Consider the following 12,899-nt stretch of genomic DNA (forward strand, 5'->3'; position numbering starts at 1 on the left):
ACCAGACCGCTCTTTGTTGCTTATTTATTTTGTTGGAGAGTACTTCTTTAATTCATTCCAAACAAATCATATGCCTCTATTGTATGTCTTTGTTTGATGTGTCATTTCTTGAGTTAAATATGCTACATGCGGTGGTGAATTTTCTCTCTGGTTATTTTCAGTTGAAGGAGCTTCTATAGTGTATGGTTTATGAAAATTTCATTAAGGTTACTTTGGGGTTGGAATAAGTGTGTTGAGATTAATAAGATGCATGACAGCATGATTTCTCCGCTGGCAATGCAAACAAAGGAATCAATGTAAGTATGTAAGTATATTACAATAACAGTATGCCATGGTCCACATGAAGTATATGAAACATGTATGCCAGTGGCTCACTTGATTTCCATGCCCCAGAAGAGCATAATTCTTGACTTTTTAATTATTATTGAAGTGTTTCATTGTATATTAGATATATCACATATTATGTTTGCAAGGAATCAAAATGATAATAATCGACGATGTTGTTCCGCCTTCTCTCGCTGAAACGACTAATTTGATTTTTTACAAGTTGCCGATGATATTCAATTGGAGGACCCTAACATCTCCAGGATGTGTAAGTTGTTGGTGATTTTTGAATTATATGTTGTTTCTTAACTTTATATCTATATAGGATCATGATGCTATGCTTGAATTTTGTTAACATTCTTAGACTGAATCACTGGAAATTTGAAGTTCAAGGAACTAATGTATGAGAGTTGATACAATTAAATATTTAAAGATTTGAATGAATTATCTATATATGATCATGATGCTAAGCTTGCATTCTGTTAATATTCTTACAGTGAAAGAATGACGCCGAACTGCTTCAGTCAATAATCAATTGCACGCCTTCGGTGTAACTAAAATGATGTGGAGGTGAACCACTAACACAGCTAAAATAAGTCATGATAGTGACGGTTTTTACTGACCGAACTTTTACTTTGGTCTCTAATTCCTTGGTCGCAAATATCAGTGACGGATATTTTTATATTTATTTAATTCTTTTAACCTTGCTTTGTAAAAATCTAATTTATTTTCATATTCTAAAAGGTGTTTTGTAATTCTTTCAATTTCAAAATCAACTCCTATTAATAAATAGTAATTAAGTCTATCATATAATATTTTAATGTGACCTCTTGTTCTTTTAATTAAACTATTAAGTTCTATAATTCGTAATCTTTCATTAACTATACTCATTTTCTAGTTTTAAAATAAATTTTTGTTTTTTAAAAATTTAATTAATTTGAATCTTAGTGCTCTGATACCAAAAATGATACCTCATTATTTATTGAAATAATTTTATAATTTATTTTTATTAACTTAATCATCATCAAAATAATCTCAAATTTCATCATTTTCTATTAAAGCTAAGTCTATTATAAATTCATCATCATAAAAACTTTCAACTAATAAAATATAATTTATATCACTTTCTAGTGCATAATCTATTTCATTTTCAAAAAGTATAGCTTGTGCACATAATTTCCCATATTCTTTACATAATTTTGTTTTTATGTCATTTGGTAAATTAAATTTCCAAATACATCTTAGTTTTTCATAAAAATCTTTTTCTTTATTTTCAATATTATCAAAATAAGTTATATCTATTTCTTTTTCTTTTTCTTTTATGCTAAATTCAGCAATACTCATTTTGTTTAAGTTTATAATCTATTTTTTAAATATGTTGTTAAGTCCTTTACTTGGTTTGAAAGTTTATCAATATCACTTTCTTCAATTTTTTCAGGTTTATAAAATCTAAGTGGTTTTGGTATTTGATTTTTTCTTAACTCTAAAAACTTTGATTTATTCATAAAACTTCCTAGCTCAGTTATTTCATTTTTCTTTGGATAATAAATTTTTCCTATATCTTCAAAAAGACTTGGAATATCAATTCTATTATTATTTCTAAAGGTAATACTATGGTGAGAATTAGTTAATGCATAATTAACACAATAAGTGATTGAAAATATTTTATCTCCTGATCTCACACTTAATAAAAGTAAGTAAGTAAAGAAATTATACCTGATCATGATTTCTTCTGAAATTTTTGGTCCACCGCTGCTTCCGTAAGTTTATGTAAGATAGTTGATCAATAGATATATATGTTGTGTAATTTAATTGAATGATTCTTGAATAAGTAGAAACATGGTTTTATTGATATAAGTTTATGTTACAACAATGCACACAAAAGGTGCCAAGCTAAATCCTAAAGGATTAGCATATGTTTCTAAAGAGAAACTTACACAAAAGTTGTTTTCTACAACTTGCTTCTCTCCATCGTAGAAGCCCTTATTTATAGCCCTAAACACACATTATAATATTATTTTCTATTTACAACAAGGCATAGTACTATTCATCTATAGTACCACTTATTTAAAACACTTAAATACTACATGACAAATGACTTTACTTTTTATCTACATCATGTCTCTATTATTACTTCCCCTTATCATCATCTTCATGACTCTTTTATTGCTTTCCTTTATCCTCATCTTCAAGACTCTATTATTGCTTCATCTTTGTCTTCATCCTTAAGACACATGGACTTTTCTAGACACTTAGTCACTTCCATGGCATCTTTTTCTTGAAAACATCTTTCACATGCATGATTTTCACTCTTTTTTATATTTGAACATAATTCCTTAAGTACACATGGCTTATAATTCATTGTCTCCTTATCAAATGCGTAGAATGGTAGCTCAAAAGATGTCAATAAATGAATATCTCTATCCTTTAGTACCTTTCCACTTGTCTTGCTTAGTAGTAGGAGATTAGGTGCTTTGTACAATACTTTCATACATGAATTCTTTCCAATAGTTTGACATTGAAAGAATATGCTTGAAAGTTGATTGGATAAAATTATATTTAAGTGATCATCATCATACATTTCTTCTTTTGAGTCATCTCTTAAAGGAAATTGATTATTGCTTACTCCAATGAAGACAAAATGCTTGGCTGGTTGATTCGTTGTAAAATCCGGATAGGCTGAATAAAATTTTAAATAAATACTTCTTTCTCCAGCAATATTCTTTTTAAAATTCTGGACTGATTCTTTAAAATTATATGGGAAAAGATTAATTTCTTCCAGATTTTTACTTAAATAAAGGCATTCAATAAGTCCAAATTGGAACATATTAAATGTTAGTAATTGGGATGCTCCTGGTGTAATTATAGCTTTTACTCCAAAAAGCTTTCTATCCACCATATAGAAACAATTAGTATTTTCTTTCTCGGTCCAGTAAGTAAGTCTTTTTAAATTCTCCTTAAATTTTTCTTCAGAGAATTTAACCTGATTTTCATGCTCTTTTCGAGACATAATTGGTAAATTATCCAGGGAAGAAGGGATTCTTCCTAAGATTTTCATGGATGTTCTTTCTGGTGCATTATTCTTTGTTGTTTCTGAAAAAGTTCTTGGGCCAAGATAAATTTCTTTTCTTGATTTTTCTGATTCTCTATGATCATTCATTGCCTTTTCAGCTTCTTCTTTGGTGGCATACCCTTTATAAGTAACTCCTGAGATTTTTGTACAGTGAGGGGCTGCTTTATACCATTCATCATAAATTCCTGGAAATGGTCCATTAAATACTGCATACCATTTCTTAGGTTCTTTTAATTTAATCTCTTCAAGTGGATTCTTCATTCGAAGTTGAGATTTTATAATTTCTATTTCCTTATTGATTAATTCCACTTCCTTTCCAATCAGTTCTTGCTCTTTTATTTTGTGATTTCTTAGTGCTTCTTTTAACTCCAATTGCTGTTTCAAAATTTCTTCTGAGATTCGTTCCATTCTCTAGAAAGTATATCTGCAAGTACGTTCTTTTCACCTTTAATGTGAGTAATTGAGTAATTATATTCGGCTAGTTTCATCTGCCATCTTATAAGTCTCCCTTGCTTGTAAGTTCCTTTATGATTAATATTTTTGAAACCTGCAACATAAGTAGAATCGGTTCTAACAATAAATTCTTTATCAAGAACATAAATTCGATGTTTTTCTAACATCCGAATTAATGCTAATGTTTCTTTTTCATGAGTAGGATAATTAATTTCACTGTCTGAAAAGGTTCCAGACATATATCTGCATAGTAATTCTTTCTTTTGGCCAGGGGGCTTAGCCTTCATAACACCTCCCTAACATTCATTTGATGCGTCAGTTTCAATAATAATTAGATCATCATCTGATGGATGATATAATTCAGGAAGATCTCGACATAAATATTTCAATTTAGTAATAAGTATTTCGTCCTCTTCGGTCCATGACCAAATAGCATCCTTCTTAATTTTTTGTTGAAGTGATTTTCTTTCAGCTGCAAGATTTTTAATAAAACCTTCATTTGAAATATATGTTAGTAATCCAAGAAATCTTTGTAATTCCTTTTTGTCTTTTAGTTTAGTGGGAAAATTTTGAAGTTTTTCTAATACATGTTTTTGCATTATTAGTTTCCCTTTTTCAATTTCTAATCCTAAATAATTGATTTTATTTTGAGCTACTACAGCTTTTTTCTTACTTAATACTACTCCATGTTCTAAACACCTATTAAGTACTAATTCTACTTTTTTAAAGTGATCATCTAGATCCTTATTTGAAAAAACTAATATATCATCAATATAAATAAGACAAAAATCTTTGAATTCTTTAAGGATAGAATCCATCCTGCGTTGGAAAATACCTGGTGATTGTTTCATTCCCATTGGAAGAACATTCCATTCATATTGACCTTGAGGACAACTAAATGCTGTTAAAGCTTTAGATTCTTCTGACAATCTTACTTGATAAAATCCAGATTTACAATCAAAAGTACTAAACCAATTCATATTTCTAACTCTTTCAATAATTAAATCCTTTCTTGGAAGAAAATACGCATCACCTTCCATAGCATCATTTATTTGTTTATAATTAATTACCATTCTCCTCTTTCCTCTTTTAATCTCATTATGATTTTCAACATAAAATGCTGGTGCTGAATGTTTACTTTTTGATGGTCTTATTAATCCTTTTTCACACATTTGCTTAATATCTTCAGCAAATTCATCTCTATCTTGTTTTGTGTATATCATGGGTTTACATTTAATTTCTTTTGTTGGATCTTTTAGTTTCAATTCAACTAGTTCCATATTTTTATTATTAATTTTAGGATCTAGTGGGTTTTCACTACACACTTTATCTAATAGTTCTTCAATATGTATTGGGATTTTTCTTCCTGGTTCTAAATTAATTAATGCATAACGCATTTTTCTATAAACTAAATCTATAATTTCACCACGTTTTAGTCTGGAGAGCTCTGATTGTTTTCTTGAATAAATTGTTTGTGAGGAATGAATAATAGGGATATCTATAATTTCTTTTAGTTGTTTTCCTTTAATATATGGAGCCTTAATCGATATATACTCTAAGTATTGGCAAAAGGGTGCATATAATCGTAAGAAATTATATTGTAGGTACTATGAATAATTTATTTTCAATATTTAAAGTAATTCTTGTAGCTACCCAGTTTAGTGGGTGTATTGAGCCATCTGCTATCTGAATCTTTAATGGTTTATCTAATCTTTTCCATTTACTAAATAATGCTTTGGTTGCTATACAAATACTTGCTCCTGTATCTATATAGGCTTCAGTTTCTTTATTTTCTTTTTCAATTTTAATTTTGATATATGTACTATTCAGATTCTGTTTCTTCTGAAGATAATTCATCCTCTATATATTCATATACACTACAGTCAGAATCACTTAATTCATCTTCTAATGGTTCTAAATTATATATTTTATATACTTTCTTTATTAGTTTTGATTTTTCTTTAACATCTTTTTCTTTCTTTGTTGGACATTCATTGGCATAATGACCTTCTACATTGCATATCCAACATACGCATTTCTTTTTTCCCTTTGGACAATATTTTTTAGGTGTTTGTTTTCTCTTTCTAAAATACTTTCTTCTAGTATTTTTATAGGCCTTTTTCCTTGGATAAGTTTTTCTTAATTTATGTTTTCTTTTATAACTCTTTCTACTTCGTTGATTACAACCATAATTTCCTGGTTGCTCTATCTCTGGTATATCACAACAAAGTGAGGTTCTTCCTCTATTTAATTGTTTAGCTCTTGTACTCTTTATACATTGTCGTCTTAATTCATTATATAAGATTTGAATAATTCCTCCTAAGCTATCACCTAATTCGATTGGTTGAGATTTCCATATATCTCTTATTTTTGCACTAAGTGGGTATGGTAATTTGGATATAAAGACTCCTCTATATATTTCCCTAGTCTCATTATCTAATTCATAATAGTATTTTTTTATACTCACAAATGAAACTATCTATTTCACACATATTACATATCTGCATATTAATTAGATGAATTTCTGCCTTTTCTCGCAAAAGTTTATTTACTTCTGTTTTATGTTCAAGAGTATTGTAGCCTATGAATTCTTTATATATTAATTCCATTATCAGTTTAGCAAATTGTTGATTATTATTGTCTACCATTCCTATATATTGATTCCATGTTTCATCATTAATACTTGTTAAGAATTTCAGCACATTTCCTGTTGTTCTATAAGCTATTAAATTCTTGACATCCATTAGGTTTATCTTAGAAAATTTTTCATCGGTTGCTATAAGCATAATCATATCATTAGACCACCTTTGTAGTATATCCTCTGGATTTCTTACACAGTCTAGGTTTAATAATTTTTTAGATTTAGTTTCTTCATAGTAAGGTTTAAATTCTTCCGCAATTTTTGTCCATTTTCCACTAGCCTTTGCATAACCTTTTTTACTCATAGTTTCATATTCATAGTTTTCCCAAGAACTATGAGGATTCCAACTCTCTTCACGTTTTCTTTTTTGTTTAGAATTACTTGTTTCTCCTTTTAATTTCCATAAATATTTCATCTATATCTGATTCAGATCCTAATTCAGATCCTCTTTCTGAAGAATTATAATTTAATATTACTTCTTCATTCTCTTCCTTAGTTTCTATTTTTTCTATTTTTTCTACTTGTTTATTTTCCTCTTCTATTATTTGTAGTTGTTCCATCAATTGTCTAATTTCTTCAATATCATTAGATCTTCTTAATGCTTCTATGTATTCAGTTTTTATCCCCTCCATGAAGATGATGGGTTTATTAACATAAATGTAGTTATAGGTTCTTGTTTAACTACTTTTAGGTTGTTTACTTCTTTTGTTCTAACTAATATTTCTTCTAAATCTTTTATTGTTATACTTCTATTACTTTCTTCATGTTTTAACAAAGGTTTCTAATTGATAAAGAATTTTCCTAATTTTTTGAATATTTATATCTTCATCAATTTCTTTATCTCTATTAATTTCATCAAGGGTTTCATGTATATTATTTATTTCATTAATACCATTTTTTATTTTATTAAAGGTATAATCTGCAATTTTATTGGTATTTTCTATTAATAATATAATATTTTTATTTATTTCATTCATTGTGTTATTTAAATCTTTATACATCACATCAATTTCTTCAGATAATGACATTATTTTAAATTGTGTTATTTTGTAATTTATATTTTTATGTTACATGTTAAATATGCTTTTTGAGGAGCATCTTAAACTGAAATTTTATACTTTTAATATTTCTTTTAGATAGTTATGTACTTATATTTTCGTATATATCTTATAGCAGCTACACTTAATTATATATCATACATTATTTTGATAGTTTTATTATTATATAATTTAAATTGAAAATAAATTAATATTTAAAGTTAAGGAAAAATATTATCAATATTTATTTTTAATAGAGTTTTACATCACAATTTTTAAAAATATTGATTGCATTAACATAATCAAACTAATAATTTTTTTATTAATGAGACTAATAATTACGTGGAGTAATAATTTAACTTAGATTTATGTTATAATACTAATTCCATCTATCTATAACAGTAGCTAACAAACTGGTGTGATCATAGCTTTATGATTTTAAATATATTTAAAACATTCATTTGTTTTAACTATAGACAATAATGTCATTGCTTATGATTTAAAATATATGTTTAAATTATTATGTTTTTTTTAGGATTAGATAAGTTTTTGGTCTCTATAAATATTGCAGTTTTATTTTTAGTCTCTTTTGAGTTTTGGCAACGGTTTTAGTTGGTTTTGACAACGGTTTTAGCTGGTTTTGACAATGTTTTTTTTGTAAAAACCGTTGCCTAAAGGTAGGAAGGGACTAAAGATGAAAACTGCAATATTTATACAAACCAAAAACTTATTTAATCCATTTTTTTATTTTTTATTCTTATTACATTTTAGATTTAAATGCTCGTAACACATCAATACTCGTACAAACATACAACTATTCAGGCCGGAATTAGTGCGAACTCACGAATTATTATATTTTTTTACAATTAAAGAAAGTAAAAGAAAATATATTTAAAATAATATATGAATCTAAAATGAGAAAAATGTGTTATTTTTTAAGTAATTATGTTCTTAATATTCTTATTTTAAGTTTATTTTTTATTTAAGATACAATTATAACGGGAACATGAGTCAAAATATTAAATATTAAATATTAAAATATTGAATATTAACGGGAAGTTACTAATCAAAATATTGAATATTAACAGGAACATGAAGTTACTGATCAAAATATTGAATATTAACGGGAACATGAAGTTACTAATAAAAATATTGAATATTAACGGGAGCATGATGTGGCTGATCAAAAAATTGAACATTAACAGGAACATAAAGTTAGTGATCAAACTATTGACTATTAACGAAAACGTGATGTTTCTGATCAAACTATTGAATATTAACGTGAACATGAAGTTACTGATAAAAATATTGAATATTAACGGGAACATGAAGTTACTGATAAAAATATTGACTATTAACGGAAACGTAAAGTTACTGATCAAACTATTGAATATTAACGGGAACATGATGTTACTGATAAAAATATTGAATATTAACGAGAACATGAAGTTAATGATAAAAATATTAGATATTAATAGGAACATGAAATCAATACTCAGTTATTCAGACTAGAATTAGTGCGAACTCACGGATTATTATATTTTTTACAGTTAAAGGAAGTAAAAGAAATATATTTAAAATAATATATGAATTCAAACATGAGAAAAATTTGTTATTTTTTAATTAATTATGTTACTAATATTCTTATCTTAAATATATTTTTTATTTAAGATACAATTATAACGGGAACATAAGTCAAAATATTAAATATTAAATATCAAAATATTGAATATTAACGGGAAGTTACTGATCAAAATATTGAATATTAACGGGAACATAAAGTTACTGATCAAAATATTGAATATTAACGGGAAGTTATTGATCAAAATATTGAATATTAACGGGAACATGAAGTTACTGATCAAAATATTGAATATTAACGGAAACATGAAGTTACTGATCAATATATTGAATATTAACGGTAACATGAAGTTACTGATCAAAATATTGAATATTAACGGGGAATATGAAGTTACTGATCAAAAAATTGAATATTAACGGGAACATGAAGTTACTGATAAAAATATTAGATATTAATAGGAACATGAAATCAATACTCAGTTATTCAGACTAGAATTAGTGCGAACTCACGGATTATTATATTTTTTTACCGTTAAAGGAAGTAAAAGAAATATATTTAAAATAATATATGAATTCAAACATGAGAAAAATTTGTTATTTTTTAATTAATTATGTTACTAATATTCTTATCTTAAATATATTTTTTATTTAAGATACAATTATAACGGGAACATAAGTCAAAATATTAAATATTAAATATCAAAATATTGAATATTAACGGGAAGTTACTGATCAAAATATTGAATATTAACGGGATCATAAAGTTACTGATCAAAATATTGAATATTAACGGGAAGTTATTGATCAAAATATTGAATATTAACGGGAACATAAAGTTACTGATCAAAATATTGAATATTAACGGAAACATGAAGTTACTGATCAATATATTGAATATTAACGGGAACATGAAGTTACTGATCAAAATATTGAATATTAACGGGAATATGAAGTTACTGATCAAAATATTGAATATTAACGGGAACATGAAGTTACTGATCAAAATATTGAATATTAACGGGAACGTGAAGTTACTGATCTAAATATTGAATATTAACGGGAGCATGATGTGGCTGATAAAAAACTGAATATTCACAGGAACATGAAGTTAGTGATCAAACTATTGACTATTAACGGAAACGTGAAGTTACTGATCAAACAATTGAATATTAATGGGAACACGAAGTTATTGATAAAAATATTAAATATTAACGGGAACATGAAATTACTGATAAAAATATTAGATATTAACAGAAACATGAAGTTACTGATCAAAATATTCAATATTAACAAAAACGTGAATTTATTGATCAAAATATTGAATATTAATGGAAACACGAATTTAATGTATAAAATATTTTTCAATTAATTATGCATTCAATTAACTTTTTTCAATAAGCATGAATTATTGTGACAATATAGCGTACCACACCATTAGTCGTGTGAATTGCGAACACACGGGCAAGACACCAGTACCGTGTGAGCGCACGGGTAGCCATACCCAAATTCGTATAAACGCACAAGTTATTATATTTTTTGTACAATTAAAGAAAATAAAATAAAATTAATGTATTAATCCAAAAGCGATATAAATGTTTTTTTTAATTATTTATAAATCTAATAATTTTATTTTAAAATTGTTTTTAATTTTTAGATACAAAATTATTTAAAGTAATATGTGAAAAATTAAAATATATATTATTTATGTAAAACAATTTTGATAAAATAATATATTTTTTTAAATAACAAACTACATTGGTAAAAAAAATTATTTTTCTTATTTACATTTTTTTCACTAATTTTTTTTCTCCCATAATAACTTATGATTTTTTTTAATTATTATTATTATTATTATTTATTAAACAACAATTCTAATATATATATATATATATATATATATATATATATATATATATATATATATATATATATACACCACGAGTATATATTTCCGTCTATTTTAATACGATGTTTTTGTCTTTATTTACAATTTTTTTTAAAAATAGCGCCTAACACAGCGGTACCCGTGCAAACGCACGGGTCTTTATTTACAATTTTTTTTAAAAATAGCGCCTAACACAGCGGTACCCGTGCAAACGCACGGGTATCCCACTAGTTAAAAAAAAACATATACACAGAGTGGCGGATGCAGGTATAGTAGATTGGGGGCTCTTGCCCCCACAAAGCAAACAAAAAAGTTTTAAAATACCTTAATAATATTTAATCTTTTTTATAAAAACAGTTATTGCCACCATAAATTAAATATTTTTAAAAAATAAAAAAAATTAAAAAGTATCATTTTAAATTAGCTACTTTTAACTTTTATTTCTTCTTTAACACTAATATTTAAATAAATTACACTACAATATATTTTGAAAAGTAAATATCATCATACATATCATATACTATTTTGAATAATTATATTAATATATATATACGTTCTTCTAATTAAAATATTTTATTAAAAGAATATTATTGATTATATTTATACACTCACTACATAAAATTTATGGATTTGACAATAATTATATATAATTTCGAATAATTGTGTTCGTATAAATGGATATTCTGCAAAAGTTAAAACATTTTATCAAAAAATATCTTTAATTATTTTTTATGCATACACTATGTAAAATTTCTAGAACTGTTAATAATTGAGAAATAGGAATATGCACTGACAGTGTCAACCAATTACAACCATGTATCTAATTAAGACATAATTTTAATTAAAAAAAAACTAATATGACATGGCAAGTGTAATGATTTTGATTGGATGTATGTGTAAAGTTTGTTTACACTGTAAGTGCACTACCTTTGAACTCTTAATAATTATATACTATTTTGAATAGTTGAATTCAAATAAATAAATATTTTGGAAAAATAAAAAACAATTTAATTAAAAAAATATTAGTGAATATTTTATGCCCCCACTACGTAAAGTTTCTGGATCCGCCACTTACACTTGTCTTTACAGGTACAATGTGGTTGTTGGTATGTGGTTTGAGCGGTTGTGACAAAATTAAAAATAATAGCATAAAACAAAAAAATAGTATAAAACAATATCAAAAATATTATAATGAAACAAAGTAGAGGAGATGGGAGATTAATAAGATGAAAAAGAAAGAACAAAAGAGATGAGAGATTATAGAAGAAGATGTGCGATAACAACAAAATTGAAAGAAGAACAATAGCATAAAAATAAGAAGGTGAAAAAGAAATAATCGAAGAGAAGAGAGTAGAAATCAGAGAAGAAGGTGCAAGATGTATTTGGAGATAAAGGCGATATACTGCTAGGAGAGATTTGAGAAAGCTGAAACTGAAATCCTGAACATGAAAAAGAGAAAATCGTTTGTAATTGTGAGACATGCAAAATAGATTTAGGCTGTAACATATTAATGCGGTTTGATTTGGTTTAGTTCGGTTTGTAAAATACAAACCGCAAACCGAACTGAACCGTGTGGTTTTTTTTAAAATATAACCCAAACGCATTCGAATCAAATGCAGTTTTAGCAATTTTCGTTTTGATTTAGATTGATTTACGTTTTTCTATTCGGTATATTCGAATTTGAACACCCCTAATATACTTGAAATAGAAATTGAATCACTTTATATTACTTTAAAAAATATACAATGAAGAAACTACAAACTTAGTCTTGAATGGTAAGATCAAGATTTTGGAAGACAACCATTTCGACAAAGATCAAGATTTTTGCATGGAGGTTCCTCATTAAAAGACTACCGCTCAAAAATCTTCTTGTCAATAGAGGTGTGTCTATCATATCTACCGTTG

At 26.4% G+C, this 12,899-nt stretch overlaps 1 long non-coding RNA gene across 7 annotated transcripts in view; it reads left to right on the plus strand.

Annotated features, from left to right (window-relative positions):
- LOC131653194 (uncharacterized) overlaps positions 1–9,989 on the plus strand; it is a 69,017-nt gene extending 59,028 nt beyond the window's left edge. For all 7 annotated transcript variants that reach the window (XR_009298985.1, XR_009298987.1, XR_009298982.1 and 4 more), the window contains one exon: positions 162–9,989. This is a non-coding gene — a long non-coding RNA (uncharacterized LOC131653194). The remainder of the gene's footprint in view (positions 1–161) is intronic.
- The last annotated feature ends 2,910 nt before the right edge of the window (positions 9,990–12,899 follow it).

Source organism: Vicia villosa, linkage group LG2 (assembly GCF_029867415.1).
Source record: "Vicia villosa cultivar HV-30 ecotype Madison, WI linkage group LG2, Vvil1.0, whole genome shotgun sequence".
Classification (NCBI taxonomy): domain Eukaryota; kingdom Viridiplantae; phylum Streptophyta; class Magnoliopsida; order Fabales; family Fabaceae; genus Vicia; species Vicia villosa.